This window comes from Tamandua tetradactyla, chromosome 6 (genome assembly GCF_023851605.1).
Source record: "Tamandua tetradactyla isolate mTamTet1 chromosome 6, mTamTet1.pri, whole genome shotgun sequence".
Lineage (NCBI taxonomy): Eukaryota > Metazoa > Chordata > Mammalia > Pilosa > Myrmecophagidae > Tamandua > Tamandua tetradactyla.
Window position 1 is genome coordinate 117,245,073 of NC_135332.1, and position 21,081 is coordinate 117,266,153.

The window sequence follows — 21,081 nt, forward strand, 5'->3', positions numbered from 1 at the left end:
AATTTTTCTTGCCCACCTCAGAAGGTTGCCGAGACAATCAAATGAAATATTGTCTGCAAGCATGATTTATGAACTTTAAATCCTTTAATAATTTATTGTGGCATGTGGTCTAAATTGTTTTTTAAAAAATAACAAAGAAGCTTGGAGAGGAGTTTTCATAAGTGGGTAGGCCTCTATCAGGTCCCTGGAGTCTGAAGACATTTCCCCCATGGAATGTCTGCCAACACATCAGAACTGCCATTTTGGGGCATAAAAGGAAGACCGTCTTATAAAATGGCACTAAAAGTTGGATGACTAAATCGGGGGGCGGGGAGTGTTGGTTATTTCATAATCTAATAATTGTCAACATGATATGTAAAGAAAGAACATTAGAAAAAATTTGGTGAATCTCAAACATGTTTACTTTACCTAAAGAATGAAGAGACTTTTATGGCTTTCTAACCACAAACTACTGCTCTATTACCAAACAACAAACAAAAGAAAACACTACTTTGTATCTCTATTGTTTAGAATTGGGTATTTCTCAATTTTGTTCTCTTTGTCCCTCTGTACCCAAAGGAGATGTGTTCTGTTTATTTCTCATCTTAATGGGTGTACTTTTTGGGGAAAGAAGAAAAAAGTAGGCTGGTATGATCTTAAATTAATCCATTCCTTTTGATACTTAGAAAGCTAATTTCCACTGCTCTTCCAATAGATGGGTAATCTATATGCCAAAGTAGCACAAAAGGCTACATTAAAAGATAAATCAGTCTCCCCAACATATGTTCACCAAAAGATATAAATACGAATTTATCTAATAGCATTATTCATAATAGCTAAGACCTGGAAAGGATAAATAACTTGTGAGATAGTCACATAATGTAATTCAGCAATGAGAATGATCTGCAAGAGTCTTCACAATCAATGAAGGCGAGGGGTAAGCGGTATGGTATGTATAATCTTTTTTTTTTTTCTGTTTTTGTTTTATTTCTTTTTCTGTTGTCTTTTTATTTCTTTTTCTGAATTGATAATATGTTCCAAGAAATGATGAATATGCAACTAAGTGATGATATTATGAATTACTGATTATATATGTAGAACAGAATGATCACCTATTAATGTTTTAGTTCATTTGTTAAATTTTTTTAATTAATAAATAAATTTTAAAAAAGAGTCTTCACAATAGGTTTCTATTTATGTAAAATACAAAAACAAGTAAAACTAATTCATGTTCTTGGAAGTCAGGGGAGGGGGCACTTCTAGGCACAGGGATAGTGAGTGGAAGGGACCACAGTGAGGGACTTCTGAGGTGCTGGTGTTTTTCTTGATCAGGATACTTGGTTCCACGAGTATGTTCAGTTTGTGAAAATTCAGCAAATATACCAAATGCTATATATGAGTGTATTATTGTACTTCAGTAAGAACTTTTTAAAAAATGGGTCAGCCTCCTAAATTGGCAGGATTCAATTAGATTTGCTTAGACTGGTGCTCTGATACAATTTGCTTTTAAGCCTCCTAGTTCCCATTGATCAGATGCAACTGATGAACAGAATTCTGTTCATCGTTAACAGAACTGAGACATAGAACATAGAACTAAGCATTTTTTTTATCCACTCTGGGATACTGAAAATCATTTTCAATGGATGATATAGCAATTTGGATTTTGTTCTGTTTGAGGATTTCTTAAAAACCTTGGTGATTCCATATCCTCTATATGAAAGAAAAATCTAGAAAAATAAATCAAATCTTCTGTTAGAAGTAATTAAATTGACAAAGATTTCCTACTAATGTTTGATCAGAGTCTCATTTAATGCTAAGTTGGAATCATAGAAGATCAATTTGAAAATTATCATGCTATCATTTACTTATATTTTCTTTGTATGTGTCTCCCTACATATATATGTATTCCTAAATCTATACATATACACACACAGAGGCGGGTGTGATATGTATATCACAGAGAATTTTTTTTTTGGGGGGGGGTGTTGCATGGGCTGGGAATCAAACCTGGGTCTCCCGCATGGCAGGCAAGAATTCTACCACTGAACTACCTTTGCATCCCTTCCTGCTACTATTTTAACCCACTCATTTTATAGATCAGGAAGCTGCTACCCAAAGAGGTTAAGTGATAATACCTAAGGTCATATGGATATTCGAAAGCAGAATATAGACTACAATTCAGGTTCCTAAGCTACCAAACCAATTCACTTTCATTCTAGCTTAGTTCCATTTTATTGGTTCACAGAATTATAAACTAAAAAAGGATGATATGAAATTAAATTACAGTGTGACAACTGTGAAATTTTAATTCATTGTGATATTCAAATATTCTCAAGAACAGGACAAGGAAATTATGTGCTCCTGTGCAATTTCTGACTTTGAGAAACTGGTTAAGATCAGTTTAGAAACTCAGATATTAAGAAATATCTTTTAACAAAATACTAATATTCATATTGGAAATGATTTACTTTTACCAGTGGGAGCTGTATAATTCTTATATTCTTATTCAAGAACATATATTATCAAAAGAGCACAAACTGACTGTTCTTGGTCTGGTTTGCAGAGGGGTTGAGGTGGGGAACTGGGCATAGGAAGAAGAGTTGCCACAGTTGGGTTACAATGCAGTGTTCAACTGAGGGTGGGCTGTGAGGATGGAGAGATGTTCCGTAGATGGATTCAAGTGAAGGATCAGAAATATAGCCTGCCCCTCTCTCCAGCCAACACAACGAGCAGTCTCATCACCCTCCCCCTCTCTACGTGGGACATGACTCCCAGGGGTGTGGACCTTCCTGGCAATGTGGGACAGAGATCTTGGAATGAGCGGAGACTCAGCATCAAGGGATTGAGAAAAACCCTAGAATGAGCTGAGATCCAGCATCAAGGGATTGAGAAAACCTTCTCGACCATAAGGGGGAAGAGGGAAATGAGACAAAGTGTCAATGGCTGAGAGATTCCAAACAGAGTCGAGAGGTTATCCTGGAGGTTATTCTCATGCATCAAGTAGATATCATCTTCTTATTCCAGATGTAATGGAGAGGCTGGAGGGAACTGCCTGAAAATGTAGAGCTGTGTTCCAGTTGCCATCTTTCTTGATGATGATTGTATAATGATATAGCTTTCACAATGTGACTGTGTGATTGTGAAAACCTTGTGTGTGATGCTCCTTTTATCTACCTTGTCAACAGATGAGTAGAATATATGGAATAAAAATAAATAATAGGGGGAACAAATGTTAAAATAAATTTAGTTTGAAATGCTAGTGATCAATGAAAGCGAGGGGTAAGGGGTATGGTATGTAAAATTTTTTTTTCTGTTGTTTTATTTTTGTGTTGTCTCTTTATGTCTTTTTCTGAATTGATGCAAATGTCTGGGAAATGATCATGATGATGAATATGCAACTATGTGATGATATTGTGAATCGCTGAGTGTATGTGTTGGGAATGTTTGTGCTTCTTGCAATTTTTTTTTAGTTAATAAAAAATTTTAAAAAAAAGGAATAAAAAAATAAAAAGAAATACAGCCTGGCTAGCCTAGATTTCTGCCTTATGCAATGGATGGGTCTTGAGGCCCTTCTCTGAGACACGGGATTACAGAGTAAATGCAGTTTGTGGGCAGAAGATTATTAAGTCAGGATATGTTACAATACAAAGTCGAAAATATAGAGAATAAGCACTATTTGGATAGCTTTAAAGAAAAAATTTATTGTAATCATGTACAAACCAATCACAATAACTATCCATTGTCTGATGCTAAAATTTAGCACTGTAATTTGCGCTGATGTTAGAAATCTACATTGTTTTTTGACTAAGGAAATATAGTAAGTACATAAGGGATTTGTAAGTCCCCAGAATTTGGGGAGAAGTTAGAATAAAAAGATATTCTAAAACAGATACAAATAAGAATCATTATTAACATGGTAAAGATTATAGAGGTTAAAGACAATGCATGTGAGCATGTAGTACATTGCTTGACACAGAGCAGATGCTCTAAAAATATTAATTTTTCAGGCCTGCCATGCTAGAGACCCGGGTTTGTTTCCTGGTGCCTGCCCATGCAAAAAAAAATAATAAATTTTTCTTTCCCTCCACAGTCCCATACCTTGTCAATATATATCAAGATACAGTAATTCAAACTATTTACATGGGTATACTTCAATTCACCTGATCGTTAGATTTACTGGATGTTATGATCACAAAACTGATCATGCTCTGTTTTATGAAGTCTACCAAGAAGTTAATGGACAAATTCATGATTTGCATCATGAAGTATCTCTACTAAATGTACAGGATCTCATCATATTCATTTTGTATACCTCATTTGTATCTATTTTTAAGACTGCCTCAATTTCTTCACTTTAAATAATTTTGTTGAAAATTGTAAAAAATCACTTAAAATCATTTTTTTAAATAAGGCAAACTATGCAGATAGGTAGTTAGATTGACAGATACATTAGATAGACAGACAAATGGTTGAAATTGATGGACAGCTCCATTTTTTTAATTTTTTATTTTAACACGGGCAGGCATCAGGAATCAAACCCGGGTCTCCAGTATGGCAGGCGAGAGCTCTAATGCTGAGCCACCGTTGCCCACCCCATTTTTCATTATTAATCAAAGACCTATGAGTTTGGGTAGTTTGAATCAGTTCCTTGAATCTTCTTTCTTCCTTTTCCTAAAAGGATTTATTATGAAAAATGTCCAACACATACAAAACAGAAAATAGCGTAATGAAAGCCCATGAATCCATCCTCCAGCTTCATCAATTACCAACTCATAGCCAATCTTGCTTAATCTATACCTTCATCTATTCCTCCAACCCCTAGATTAATTTAAAGCAAATCAAACCGTTTCACTTCATTGGCAAACGTTTTGCATTTATATCCAAAAGATAAGGACTCTTTTAGAATGCAAAACTACAACACCACTATACCTAAAAGTTAAGTAGTTAATAATTCCTTTAATAACATCAGTCAGTGCTCAACTTTCCCCAATTATTTTTGTAATAGTTTGTTTGAATTTTAGATACTGATTTTTTTTCTGGGTCAACTTACAAGATAGTTTTCCTGTAAGTTAAATTGAAGACCAGAACAGGAATCTGACAAGGAAGCTTCACTTTTCAGCATGAAGCTTGGATTCCTCCATCTGTTCCTTCCACCTTCTTGAGTCCCTCCCATTCGGCTTAGCTCTTTTAACTACAACACGCACGTGTGCATACACACACATACACACACTGACACAAAATGGGGTAAAAGCTTTTAAACTTGCTGTGCAGCATTTTAAGTTCTGTGAAAATGAATATTTGATATGAAAATGAAAATTGTTTGCAGATACATCTGAGAAATGGGTTAAACAAGCACTTAAGAAAGCTAGTCTTAAACAGTATTGAATTTGTAATTAAATTTATAATTAATGACAGCTGTAAAAACTTTCAGAGGAGGAGATGATCCAATACATATATATTTAGTTTAAGTAATAAGGACACTTTACTGTGTATATTTGAAATAAAATGTCCCACATCAAAGTTTCTGAAAAGTTTTAGATCCATTACATCTCAAAATATCTGCAGGAACATAGGGACATTAAAGTGACTGGCTTCAGGAAAAATAAAACAAAACAAAGCATTGCCCACAGAGTCTACTTCTCCAGTCACCTTCTTTACCCGTTTCTCCAGCTCCAACCTCTCCCTCCTCCATTTGATCTAACACACAGACTCTGACAGAGTTGGTTTCTTAAAACCCAGATCCCACATGTCATGGCTTACTTAAAAATCTTCCATTGTTCACTACTGTCTACAGAAGAGATCAAACTCCTAAAATTGGAAGTCAAGGATCATTACAATCTACTCCAACCTCTTTTTTTGAGCCTTGTCTCCTACCACCCTTTCCCTCTCCAATATCCTGTGTTTTGGCTATGTTGGAGTAGCCTCACTCCCTGAATATGCCTTCTTTATGCTTCTGTCGTTTTGTTTCGTTCATGTTGTTCCCTCTGCCTGAAGTACATTATTCCTTATTTACTCAATATATAATACATAGGACTTCACAATGAAGATATAAAAATACAGAATTAGGCATGACCTTTGCTCACAACCTAATGGGAGAGTCAGATAAGTAAACAAATTTCAAAAGACGTATAATAAATACAAGAAATATAAATAGGCATGTGGTTTGGTAATGACACAAAGGAGGGAGTGCCTAATTTTGTTGTGGATATGAGATTCAGAAATACAGCATGCACAGAATACATGGAGAAAAGAGAGGCCAAGCTATGAATTTAAAATCCCCCAAATGAAAAACTTAGAATTAAATTTAGCTATGGGATGGCTACACACAAGAGATCTATTTTGAAGCATTTTCAGTTTTATAATGGTCATGAGAGTTGCAATCACAAACTTAAATATAACTTGAAGAACCCTTTTGTTACCAAATCCACACAAAATCTGTGGGAACCAAAGTGAAAGTGGATATAGGAAAGGGAGGATGAGCAATATGGCTTACATCTGGAGAGAATGAAACAATCATTTCCAATAAATTATGAAGCATAATAAGATGCTGTGTTAGTTAGATTCAGTTGTCAACTTGGCCACGTGAGCATACCTAGTTTTGTTGCTGCGGACATAAGCCAATGGTACGTGAACCTCATCTGTTGCTAATTACATCTGCAGTCAGCTAGGAGGCGTGTCTGCTGCAATGAGTGACGTTTGACTTAATTGGCTGGTGCTTAAATGAGAGAACACAATGCAGCACAGCCTAAGTAGCTCGGCATTCCTCATCTCAGCACTTGCAGCTCAGCCCAGGCCTTTGGAGATGCAGAAAGAAGTCACCCCAGGGAAAGTTGTTGGAACCCAGGGGCCTGGAGAGAAGACCAGCAGAGACCATCCTGTTTCTTCCATGTAAGAAAGAACCTCAGTGGAAAGTTAGCTGCCTTTCCTCTGAAGAACTAACAAAATAAATCCCCTTTTATTAAAAGCCAATCCGTCTCTGGTGTGTTGCATTCTGGCAGCTAGCAAACCAGAACAGATGCAGACTCATAAAATGAAGAAGTTCAGTGTGATACTGGAAGTCAGGCTGCATCAAATTAAGAATGTATTATACTTGCAGCCAAATTCACTCTGATGTCACACAAATAATTTAAAAATCTTAAAGTTTTCCTTGTAAAGATATAAATGCATTATATATATGCACAAAATAATGCATAAACAGTTTTATAAAAATATAAATGTGCATGCTCCCACCTCCCATATTAACAAACAGAATGTAATTAGTACTTGGAAGCCCATATAATCCCCTTCCCCAATAGTCTACCACTTTCTTCCTATGAGTGGTAACAACTATCTTATTTTTTTGGGTTAATCATTCCTTTGCTTTTCTTTATAACTTTACCATCTACATATTACCATCTAAACAACACTTAATTTTAGTTTTGGAAACTGCACAGCAAGGCAGCAAGCAAAAACCTAGCAGTATAAGAAGAGTAATATTGCCATTATTGGATGTAGGGTTGGGTTTTCATTTCATTGATCTCCTTTTTCTAATTTCTGCTCTGAATTATTATTCCCTGCTTATCTTGGGTTTCATTTTTTTTTCTTAAAATTTTTCGAGGTAGAAACTGAGGCCATTGAGCTGAGTCCTGATCTGAGCCCTTTCTTCTTTTCAAATATAGACATTTAGTGCTACAAATTTGCCTGGAAGTACTGCCGTACCTATGCTCACAAATTTTGAGAAATTGTACTTTCTTTTTCATTCAATTCAAAATATGATCTAATTTCCCTTGTAATTTCTTCTTTGACTCATTGGTGATTTAGAACGTGCTTTCTAGTTTCCAAATATTGGGGATTTTCCAGATATTCTGTTATTGATTTCTAGCTCAATTTCACTGTGGCAAAGAACATATTTTGTATAACTTGAAACCTTTAACATTTTTTGAGACTTGTCTTATGGTCCAGAATACGGTCTGTCTATATAAATGTTCCCTGTGCACTGGAAAAGAATGGGTACAGTGCTGCTGTCGGCTAAGTATTCTACGGATGTCAGCCAGGTGAAGTTGGTCAATAGTACTGTTTGTGTCTTCTACATCCTTACTGATTTTCTGACAACGTTTTGTCTCAATTATTGAGTGAAGGATGTTAAAATCTCTGACTATAATTATGGATTTGTCAATTTCTTCTTGCAGGTCCATCAGTTTTTCCTTCATGCATTTTGAACCTTTGTTATTAGGTGCATAAATATTTAGGATTATGTTCTATTGATGAGTTGGTCCCTTTATCATTATGAAATAAGCTTCTTTATCTCTGGCATTATTTTTTCTCTGAAATCTACTTTATCTCATGTTAATATAGCCACTTCAGTTTTCTTTGAATATCTTTGGGTTAGATATAGAGATATATCTGTTCCATGTACATTGGGCAGATAACCATCTCTATGACAAATTCAACAAAGATCATAACGTTATTATTAAATGCATTAAAAAATTCTGAGTGGGTGAAAAAATGACTCGAGCAGTGCTGCACAGGGTGATTCTCTAGACTGCCAGCAGCAGCATCATGTGGGAGCTGGTTGAGAAATGCAAATTCTCTGACTCCATTCTAGACCTACTGAATTCCTGGGGATGGGACCCAGAAATCTGCATTCTCATAAGTGCACCAATGCTGATGCTGAAGTTCCAGAGTCACTTACTAGAGTCCCTTGTAGCTTTGTGATTTTAGAAATAAATATATGTATCAAAATAAGCCAAGATAAATAAAACAGATTTTTAAGCAAATAAGCCAAGAAATACCTTTATGTCTGAGAGTGAACAAAACCAAAATTTTCTCAAGCTGCAACCTTACATTTATATATTGTTGTCCCAACCAGAGACCCATTTTTGTTTGGCTAGTTATATAATCAGACTCCTGATTAAAGGGTAATAGATAACTAAATAACTATACAAAGAACTAAAAATTTTGATTTCCCCATGCCTGCCCATGCAAAAAAAAAAGAACTAAAGTTTGTTTGGAATAGAACTGGATTTCAGGAATATGGAGAAGCATGTATTGTTTTGAAATTTTAGCTGTGATTTATAAAGGTAGGAAACACTACTTGTGGAAACATTATAATGAATTTTCACGGCATGTGACTACTGAGTCTTAGGAATGAATCAGAGTTGGGTATGACTCAAAAATTCCCTCCCCTTAAAACAACTCTATAGGGCAGAACTTTTGTTTTTCTTTAGGTCTAGTGCAGTAGGAGGGCCATTTTCTGAGTAAAGTTTCCCTACTGTGTAGTTCATCTGTGCATATGTGTGTTTTGAGCACTATTCCACACAGGTGGGATTCTCTTTTTATTTGAATTTACTTTTATACCTAGAGAGCTTTTTGCTGCTGTTGCTGCTGCTGGCCTAGTCCATTTATACACTTCTCTCAGGTGTGGCCACTGCACTGGGCTCTTTCTGAATATTATCTCATCAATCGCCACTAAATCTACTGAAGTAGATTCAGATGTAGATTAAAGAAGGTATGGATGCCATTTAGCCAACTGTGACAGCTTTCTCTACAAAGAATGGTAAATAAAGTTCCCATATCTCTTATAATTCCCTTGTATCAGAACCAAAAATAATATTTGCTATTTGCTTTGTACCTTACGCAAAAGAAAAAAAAGCCCCATACGCAGAATAATAGGTGGTCAACAAAAGAAGTTGAAAGCATAAAACGCGACCTGTGAGCGACAAAAAGTGGTTAGAATTCCTCTCTGGTCTCTATTCCTATTAGTTCAAAAATGGAGTTATAGAAAAAGTATTTTCAACATAAAAGATTAAAAAGAATCACTTGGCTTGAAGAAATTTTAACAACATAACATTAAAGAGAGAGGAGGTTGTAAAATAAAACAACATCAAAAACATGTCCATAAGACACTGAGCATTAATAAATCAGAAAAAAGACCTCACAGATTGTCTAAACATTTATTGTTTTGTTATCATTTCAGATTAATTTCTCTTTAAACATGTCATTTATATGTGACCATTTATGCAGCATATAAATTTGATTTCAAAGGCTATCAGTTCAAAGCTTAATGAATTTTCTTGACATTGAATTTTTTGCAGGCACCGAGAATTGCACCCAGGTCTCTGGCATGGCAGGTGAGAATTCTGTCACTGAGCCACTGTCATATCACCCTTGATAATTGAATTTTTAAGCCTATGAAATCTTATATTTCAACAATGTACTATTAACTTAACATTTAAGCAAAGCTGCATGATTTAGAAAAAATTCAATCTCTTCTGATGATTAAATTTCAGTAATTGAACATAAAAACACTTGGAACAAGAAGGACTGTATAAATGAACTGTCAGCATATATTACAACATTACAATGTTGCTTAGGTAAGAAAATGTTCCTTGAAGAAGTTGGCACAATGAGAAGCCAATTGGAAAAACAAAGGAAGTAAGCTATCACTGAAATAATGACGAGGAATTCCATTAAGGCTCCAGGCCAGGTATGTGAAGGAGGTGTGATTGATATGGAGGATTTAGAGATTAACTGTGTGGGGCATTCCGAGGCCCAGCCTAGATGCATCAAAATAGTGCTATATTTGGTATTAGCATTTGACTGAAGTGATGTTTACATAGTCACTGCTTTTGCTAGCTCTTTTCTTGTAAATGCTAAAGATTTTGTTTCAGCCACAGCATCAGCAAGGGAGCATTTTCAGGAAAAAAAAAAAAAGAAAAAGATCATCACATCCAGAGCTGGTCTCATACTAAGATGTGATTAATGCTCACTTGAAGTGCCCACAATTTAAAAAGCTACATTTCATACACAGGCAAAGATGACAATGACCATGAGGTCATCAAGTCCCCACCATCCTATCTATAGGTCCTTTTGAATATTGCTATTAGATGCTAAGATTTTAGAAGTCAACATAATGACATCATATAAAAACAATTTTAAATATTTTATACTTATGAATATGGGAGTATGGAAGAAATCATTGTTTTGAAGCTGCTTCTAGAATTGCTATAGAGCATTGGAATCTAGTTCAAGTTAACATAACGCCCTTGCAATGTTAAAAGACAAGGATTATGTGGGAGACCTGGGTTTGATTCCTGACCCATGAACGCCAAAAAAAATCAACAAATGATGCTGCGATAACAGGATATTCACATGGAAAAGAATGAAATGTGACCCTCATTGCATAGCATACCAAAAAAAAAAAAAAAAACACAAAAAAGAAAATACAAGGATTTGTTCTGAGTATATATTTCTATTGCAAGTGGTTATACAATGGATTAGAGATCAATTAGATGGGATGTGGATATTTCTTAGTCTTTAAAACATTCCCTCTGGAACAGTAGTAGTGAAGCACTGGAAACCTTTGTACAATAGAACCTTGTTAATAAATGGCTTTTTATTACTTGAATTCCAATATGATGAGGGTTAAATAATGTTCTACCTAAGATATCTATTACAATAAAAGTGAGAATAGTATCTCAGCTTTTAAGGTGGGTATTAATCCGGCATACCATCACCTTAGTTATATAAAAGTGTCCCATTTTCCTGTTTATAGGTCTGGCTATACATTAGAAAGAGTCAAGTTATCAGCCTGTGATTCTTAGTTCTGCTACTAGCTCACTGACAAATTATTCAATTCTCTATGCCAACTGAAAACTCAGAAACTGGGCACACTGGAGGTTAGTTTAATTTACCTACAAATATTTCTCTAATAAAATAAGAACAATGGGCCATGACAGAAAATCATAAATAACCTTACAGTTTTTACTTTTTCTGTACTTTAATATTTAATTGGCAATTTTATATCACAATTATACTTCACTCTTCTTCTAAAATGAGATTTAGATACACACATCCTAATCTCATGGGCAAAAAGAGGTCCCACGGCAGCTAGCATTGCCAAAATATCCCTATCATTTGAATTCCAAGATGCATTCCTAAAACCTGCAACTGATATTTTGGGCAATTAAAAAAAAACAACAAAAACCCAGTTGCTTGGTTTTCTTATGCTTTTGGAGAACTATATCCCTATACTTTTAAAATAAAAAAGCTGTTTAAAATTACTATCCACGATCACTTCACATATTTCAATCATATCATATCATCCTAAAACTGAGGATCATCTAGGCCAGGAACAATTCTGAGTACTTAAAACAAGACGCTCTGCCTTTTCGCAATTTACAGTCTAATTACCAAGTAGTGTCATGAGAGAAGTACAAAGTGCATGGACGTTTGGGAAAGGAGGAATCTGAACTAGCTGTAGGATTTAAAAAAATGCTCTGGATAAAGGTGACCTCTGAAATGGAGCTTCAAGAACCAATGTAACTATGATAGGCAAAGACAGGGAAAAGGCTCTCTACAACAGAAAAAAGCAGGAGCAAATCTGTCACAAAAGTCCAAGGAAAATTAAGTGATTTGGTCATAGACAAATCCTGTGTGGGGCAAGTGAGAGGAGAGGCTGACAAGGACGCTTGGGAGTATTACGTAGAACTTACTATTGTTAAGAAGTCCAGCAAGAGAAGGGGAGGGGGGCAACTCACCTGAAACTATGTCAATTAAGTACATAATACAATAGCTTTTCTCATTAATTCTGTGAACTCAGCACAGGAAACATGTGCCCTCTACTGAATCCCCTGGGTCTGTCATTAACAAAATTGAATAAATATGTACATGAACAAATAATTTAATTGATTAATTAAAGGTAAATGTGAAATTTTCTATTTTGCTATTAGTATATCTTGTAGTGCAAATAAATTCCTCTGTGATTTATTTCAAATAAATAAGTATTTAAATAATCCAATGGAGTTTTCTTTACCCCACATTACCTCCTTTCTAGGTTAAATGCAGTATCACATAAAGAGAGAAATATTAACATATTTTATATGCAGGAAATGATGTCACAAACTTCTACTAGAGCTCAATTTTCCATATTATCAAATTGCTATTTGTATAAAAAGTAAATCAAACCATGACATCTAATTTTCCTATCAGTTTTTCATACAAAATATCTATTCTTTCTGATATCTGCTTTTAAGAAGGTGATTTTAAGCTGGAAATACAAAAAGCCCTTTACAATGACAACACAAAACAATATGATTATTTAAAATGCCCTTTTTCATTGGACGTTGAACTCTTGAGACTGGTGGGGGTGGTAAATAAAAAAGTTCTTTCCCGCCTACCTGTGGTGTCATCCAAGCAAATAAGAATTTTAATGGAGCTAAGGCCTAAAGACACTTTATCCATCAACTGCCAATAGTACCTCTAGTTCAGTTAGGGAAATGATGCAAACAATTTCCTTTTGAAAATAGTCTCCAGAAATCACTTTCAGGAAGAACCTTGGGAATTGGGGCTCAGAATGAACTCTGATGGGTGGCAGGAATGGAACTTGGTAAAAATATCATTCAAAACATTGTATTTGAAATGGTATGGAAGTAAAGGAATCTGGTGTTTCCTCTCCCTGACAACCTCTGATGACCATTAGAAAATAAGAAGAAGGTGAAGAGATGAGTTGTAGATTTCCTGTTATAACAGAGAGGCTCCCAAACATAGCGGTAACTATAGATGAAGAATTTACTTCTTTCTCCCCTTCACATAAACACACACAAGTGCCCTTCTGTTTGATAAAGAGGGTGGTAGGAGAGCTTCTGATTTGTTTGTTTGTTTAATGTCCAACTTGTGCCAGATCCTGTTGCACTCCTCAATTTGAAAAGGAACACTTTCTTGCAAAAACTGCTCACAAAAAGCATCTTGTCATATCTTAAGAGCTTTACATATATCTGTATGAGGCAATTTAGTGGCACTATTATTACTGCTGAGAGAGATGGTTCAAATAACCTCAGAACAGATTAGCTTGATATAGATTCACAATACTGCAAAAGAAAACCAAAATTTGGGACCCAAGAAGGAAAAGATTAAATTTAATGAAAAACCAGAATACAAATTTTCAATAGGTACAACCTATAACATAAAAATTAATTCATGTTTTGTAATGAATCATAACCTATATTAAACTGATTGTGATGAAATATTTGGGAGAATCAATGATTCTGAAATATAATTTCTTATGTGATTTGTATGGAGAAAAATTTGTTTAATATAATAAAAAATATTTTGTGTAGTTCAAATACTTATCCAGGCAAAATAATTTCAGTTTTGGCACACAGTTTGAAATCAATAAATTTTAGGGACTATATTTGTAAGCAAAGGAAAAGTCGCCATAAACACTATTTCTACCTTGAAAGCACAATAGGGAAATATAAATATATTCTTCTGTACAGTATAACCTTTTAAATTATCTTTATTTATAAACATAATTTCACTTTCAAATAAAATGAGAGAACCAAAATCAGAAACCGGTATATACTTTTTTTCCCTGTATTTTTACAGTGCTTTTCACATGTTTGTAACCAATTGTGAATGTTCAAAAATAAAAATATGTTGAATTTCCTATTTAGACAACCAAATTCATCATAAAATAGCTTTTGATTACACAGAATACAGCATTTATATCTTTGCAGGTTCATGGAAATAAACCTGTAATAAAAGAAATAAAGCTGTAATAAATTGCTCTGAAGCAAGTTAAAATGATCAGCCAATTAAGCCATAACTTTAAAAAATCACCTTAAGGTTAAATTGGGAAGAAATATGAGGAAAAGGGCAATTAAGGATCAGTCTTCTAAATCTAAGGTCCCCTCTACAATGAAAGATTCAGTTACTTAAATTGTTTTTCACTGTTTCATTTATGAGTTGCCTTTAACAATATTTCATTCCTCAACAGAGGAAATAAGGAATGCTCTTTTAAACAACAGCTTTACCAGGCTATCAAAATCTTTGCTAAGAAAAATAAACTAATCAAGATTGATTTTCTGGGTCTTTCAGAAGTTCAACAATTCCAAATGTTCACAAAGTTTCGAAAGGGAAGAAAATAATAAAGCTTCTCTAGAATACAATGCCTAATAACTCATTGTTGGGGTAGAGGGGTTAATTACAGCAGCATTTTGTAAAATGCACTCAACTATAATGAAAACAAGTGCTCATTTATTTATTTTCTGAAAAAAACTAAGTGTCTCTTCCTCAGTATTGTGAATTCTTAAGAGATTTTCTAATTTTCAAGAAAAGACTGAATGTGCCCTAAGAATTACTTTTGACAGAAGGTAGTATTCATTTAAGTTCATTATTTTAAAAACCCAACAACAATGTACTTAGTAAATATGCCTACAAAGCAAATGAAAAGGAGATTTTCTTTGTATTTAAGCACAGAGACCAGTTATTTCTTTTTCAGTTATTTCCTTCAATATTGGTTGATAATAGAGTGAATGAAAATGATAAAAGTATTAATCGCATTACTGAAAAGAGACTGGTCATTTCCCCTTGTTTTCAAATTCTCTTCCCACTTTTAAATTTTGTCCAAAATGCAGCTTACTATAAATGCCACAGAAATGGGATGGATAAATAGTTAAGTGCAACTGAAGGAGGCCTTGATCTAATGTACTGTTGTCTGTCAGTTAATCTCTCCTGGTTTAACAATCTGAGTTTAACTACTTCATGATGAATTAGACAGGGTGCAAATGACTTGAGTGTTTCAGCACCATAAAACAGGTTTAGGGAAATAAAATCTGCAAATTTGATCACCAGCCTTATACTTGGCTATCACTGGCAATATAGTTAGGTTTTTAACATAGACCAAAGGCTTTAAAGGACTTGTCTAAGTGTAATATAAAGTAATGAAATACCAATAATTTACATTTAAAGGACCATTTATCCTAAAGCAACCCACTATTTGCAAGATTTGCCATTATATAACAAATTTGGATAGTTCTGAATTGAAAGGTGGTGAGCTAATTGTCAGAGGACCTACAGAGACTGAGTTTTATAGACTCAGTTTTACAGAAAGTTTCTTGGGAGCATTACCATGCAGTCACATTAAGCATAAAAAACTCCAGTTGTTAACAGCAGTAGGTCTATTGTTCAAGGAGAAATACATTTCATGAGATTCATTATGAAGGAAAAGGGAGAAAATCGTTTTTGGCATTCTGCATATAAAATCTTCTCAAAAAGACATCTGCAGTTTAAAAAAATTCCACCTACTTTTACTACTACAACCTTTGCTAATTTTCTACAGTTCTCTACTCCACTAACTTAAAAGTCGTTTCCTTAAGAAAACAGATGACAGACAACTTGAGTGACTGATTATATTGTGCCATCACTTTGTTTTTCTCCAAGGCCTTGGTTTAAGAGGATGGATGTTAGTATAAATGACAGGAAGGGGAGCTTCGCATAAGATTTCACTTCTGTTCAAAGACAAGCTAATGTAACCTCACTGAGGTGCCATCAACTTGACAAATGGATACCGTGCAACCCTCTGCCTCCCACTGAAACCCGAGAGCCTGATTTATACAATATTCTACCTGTAAGCGGAAAAAGACTTCATGCTGCTATGCTGTGTAATGGGTTGATCTGATAATTCTTAACATATAATGAAATTTGATAATATGGAAGTGAACTGCATCTCAAGAAATGAAACAAGTTAATGAACTTATAAAACTACACTTAAGTCTTTTAAAACTTGAATAAACAGAAGAAGGGACATGGCTCAAACCATGCTGAAAAAGCATAGCAGTTCTCCTGTTTAACTCCGCAATTAATTAAAGGTATCTGGCTTTTACTTACAATGAATAAAAGACCCTAACTCTGAGAAGCACAGATCTATTTAAACAATTCAGTATAATCTGTAGGCCTTGGTGTGCCTTATCTTTACCATCAGCTTTTACAGGTCCTCACCTCTTTACCTCAAAGAATTTTACATTACTTTATCCTGTTAAATATTTCCCTGGAAGCTTAATGGTTTTCTTTTTTAAATGGAAAATTTATTAAAGAATTTATAAATACTACCATGCAAAATTAACAAATAGTTCATCTGGAGGTTTAAACATTGCCTAAACCAGCTATGACTTAAAATCACAAAAATCAGAACTTCTTAAGAAATGAAAACTTCTGCTTTAAAGCCATAATATAAATTCTTGCTTATTCAAAAAGTATGAATGTTTGGATAAATTATTTTAAAAAGAAACTCATGGTATTGTATTTTGCAGGCAAGGCTGCTTTCAAATCCTCTAGAGTAAAACTGTTTATTGGTATTAATACCTGCAAATAATTACCATGAATGATGTAAACTATAATCAGAAGCAGTTTTAACACATGTAACTGTTGAGTGAGGTAGAATTTTAGTCTTATATTTACTTTGCTGTTGTCACAAATAAAAAAAGCTCTTATGAAAACATTTCATGCTGAAGTGAATGGACTTCAACAGCTGCTGATTTGGTGACATGAAGAACCCCAGTGGAGACATCCTGCTAAATTAACGTTTTGGAAATGTTAAAAAGAAACTTCAAACAGATCTTGTTTAGCAGGCGGTCAAAGATTTTGCTTGGTGGGGACCATGTGAAGGCTGGCAGAGCAGTCGCTCACCGTGAATTAGACCTGTCAATAGTTGTCTATTTTCTCAACAGGCAACTCGAGCAAGCACACACTCAATTTCCCTCCAATGTTTCTGTGTGCAGTTGTGCAAAAAGTCATCCTGTTCCTGCTCTGGTATTGCTTAGGAAGGCACAGCAAGCCATGGGGAAATAGTAGCTTAAGTGGGTTAAATACATTATCGGTACTACTTTCTCCCAACTAAAAAAATTGCCTGTGCTGTACTTAAAATCTACTGGTTTTCTGACAAACTTTTTTCTAAGTTAGAAATCTGGAACAGAGGCAATCAAAGAATTGCAGAACTATAAGGAACCTTGGAGATTAAAAAAAAAAAATCAAACCTCTTCATTTTACAGATGAGGAAAATGAGACCAATACAGATTTAATAAGAGATTTAAGTGATTTGCCAGTCACATAATTATTTATTGAAGTGTTAGCTAAGATTCAAACTTCCATGTTCTGTCCCAAGTTCAGAATTCATTATGCTTATGCTTAAGAAATCAACTAGAATTGGACTTCTTAAAAGAAGCACGTAGAAAACACTTGAGAGAAAGAAGCCATTAAGCTGTGCAAGATCTCATGGTTCAGTGTTTCCCTGATTTGGCATGTTTTGATTTTTTTTTTCTTCCGCTGACTGGCCAGAGATAGAGTTAATGGAAAATTCCTTCCCCACCCTACCAAGAAGTAGAGGGGCGGGAGGAGGAGATAAAAGGAGGTCTAGTACCAAGCTTTGTTTTTAACTTTCAACATTTATGAGTTTAGTACAAATATAGAGTACAAAAATAATTAAGCATTTCATCATAAGTGATTCAGATTGGCATAGTAAATTATGCCATACAAGCTACTATTATGTTAGAAAATTACCAGATATCCATTAAATAAGTCCAGACTGTTTTCTATTGTTCGAGGATTTTTTAGTTGTTTTTGAAAGCCTAAATACAGAGTTCAGCGAAAGTTCTCAGAGGTGACTCCCGAGTCACAGGAGTACTCATTAGCTTAGTTGAACCTCACCTACTGCTTCCATCAATACAGGGTCATTACCAACCAATGCCAGAATTGAAGCTGAGGCTAAATAAAATACCTCATATCAGCAAGATGCTTCAAAGAAAAGTATCCTGTTGAAAATGCTTCCTACATGATTCAGAGATAAAAACTAGGAATAAACTTAAATAAATGCCAATTCTATAAACATATATACACACAAATATATGCAAACCTCTCAATGCTCAAGTTCACTGATTTACGTTATTAAAATTTAACCTTTTAGAAATTTAACTCCTCGCAGAACATGAAGAAACACTCTAAGTTAAAGATTGATGTGCGTGCATAAAGACAGATTGGGCTTATATATCAAAGTAGAAAATGGACTAATCCTTTGACTCTGTACTCCCACATATAGAAATTAACCCTTAGAGATAATTCAACAAGTTGGAAAAGACATATGTGCAGCGATTTTCATGGCTGTACTTTTTCTGGTAGTACACAGTTGGAAACAAAATTGGCAAGAAAATTAAGGTATGTACATGTGATGACATACATGCAGTTGTTAAAAATGATCATCTACTTAATATAAAGTTACAGTAAAGCTGTTCAAGGTCACCATTCACTTAATATAAAGCTAAAGTAATATTAGCATAAGGATCCACAAGTGACTCAGTGGAACAGTTTAGAGAGCCCAGAAACGGAACCATACCTATATAGACATTTGATTTTTTGATGAAGCTCAAATAATCCAAAGGTATTAGACTAACTTGAAATCCAGTTGGAGGGAACAACAACAACAGAAGAACCTTGGCCTCTTTCCTCACACCACAAACACACATTAATCTGAGCTGCAATTTAGATCTAAATGTAAAAGCTAAAACTATAAAGCTTTTAGATGAAGACAAAGGAAAATATCTTTATCAATTAGGGGCAGATAAACACAGAGATAAGTAACTATAAAATAAAAACCAATAAACTGTAATGCATCAAAAGTTAAAACTTCCACTCATGAAAACACATCGAGAATAAAAGGAATAGAAAGCCATAGACTAAGAGAAAATACTGCAAAAAAAAAAATTATATATATACATATATATATATATATGTATATATATATGGCAAAGGATTGGTATTTAGGATATACAAAGAACTCCTAGAATCTATTAAAAAAAAAAAGAACGCAATTACACTGAGCAAAAATTTGAACAGACTTTTCACACAAAAAGATACATAAACAACCAATGCACACAAGAAAAAAGGATTCAATCACACAACTCATCAGGGAACAACAAATTAAAATTACAATGAGATACCACTTAACAACCACCAGAACAGCTAAAATTAAAATGATAGCACCAAACACTGGCAATGACATGCAGCAACTGGAATTCCCATACATTATTGGTGTCAAATGGTATAAAGACATGGTAGCCTTTTATGAAACTAAATGTATACCTATCCTATGACTCAGCAATTCCACTCCTAGGAACCTTTCCAAGAGAAATGAAACATATGTCTACAAGAGACTTGTACTAGAATGTTCATAGCAGCTGCATTCATTATAGTTCAGAACTGGAAAGAGCTCAGGGTGTATTAATAGGACAATGAACAAACTGTGGTGTATTCACAGAATGGATTACTACTCAGCAATAAAAAGGAAACAAATCCCAAAAGGCATAATAACATGGATGAATCTCAAATGCATTTAGCTAAGTAAAAGGAGCATTACCCAGAACAGTATATAATATATGAGCTCATTTTATGAAATTCTGGAATAGGCAAAAATAACATATGGTGAGAAAATATCAGAACTGTGGTTGTCTTTGAGGGCAGGGAGGGTTGTGATTTACTGAAAAGGGATATGAAGGAACTTCTTGCGGTGATGGTGATGTCTTGTGTCTTGACAGGGGTTTGAGTTGCACAGGCAAATATGTTCAGATTTGTCAAGCAGTATATTTAAGATTTGTGAATTCCATTATATGTGAATTTTACCTCAGAAGAAAAAAAAGTGAACCATAAACAAATACTGAATTCAAGTTAATGATATGCCTGCTAAAGTACATGAGGAGATATCTGTTCCTTTATTTGGAATGCAACCCCCCCAAAAAAGATGGATTATTGACAGAGAGGTGGGTAGAGAGAATGTGATAAAGTATAACAAAATATTAACTGTACAATCTAGGTGATTGGCATATGAGAATTCACTGTAAAATTCCTGTATATTAAAAAAATTTTGCAATAAAATATTGAAGAAAACTATTCACATATATAATTTTTGAAATGGAAAAACATCCACTGCACATTTTTAAAAGTAGAATATTGTTTTTTTTTTTTTTTTTTAACTTTTTATACATTTATTATTCCCCCTAGGGGGGGTGCACCGTTCCTGGAAGTACTTCAATACCAGGTCGATGCGTGGAGTGGACAAAGCAAGCTCCTATTCCATCTCCTAATTCCAAAAATCCATTTAATATATTGTCCTCGGATAGAGGATGTATCAGATATTAAACTGATAAGAACAGATACTACACTTGATCTTAGCCAAAAGGCCGAGAAGCAATAGAATATTGGGTTTTAACATTTACGTATATTTGTGTCAATCAACAGACAGGTGGCTGTCTGCAGGGATGTTCACCAAAATATTAACAGTGATTTCTGTTCTTTCTC

At 34.4% G+C, this 21,081-nt stretch overlaps 1 protein-coding gene and 1 non-coding gene across 13 annotated transcripts in view; both read right to left on the minus strand.

Annotated features, from left to right (window-relative positions):
* The window catches only part of STAU2 (staufen double-stranded RNA binding protein 2), a 363,048-nt gene that overhangs the window by 48,794 nt on the left and 293,173 nt on the right, over window positions 1-21,081 (minus strand). The gene's annotated exons all lie outside the window — the stretch shown is intronic.
* Window positions 20,785-20,975, minus strand: LOC143689272 (U2 spliceosomal RNA). The gene has a single exon (XR_013178717.1). It is a non-coding gene; the product is annotated as a U2 spliceosomal RNA (small nuclear RNA).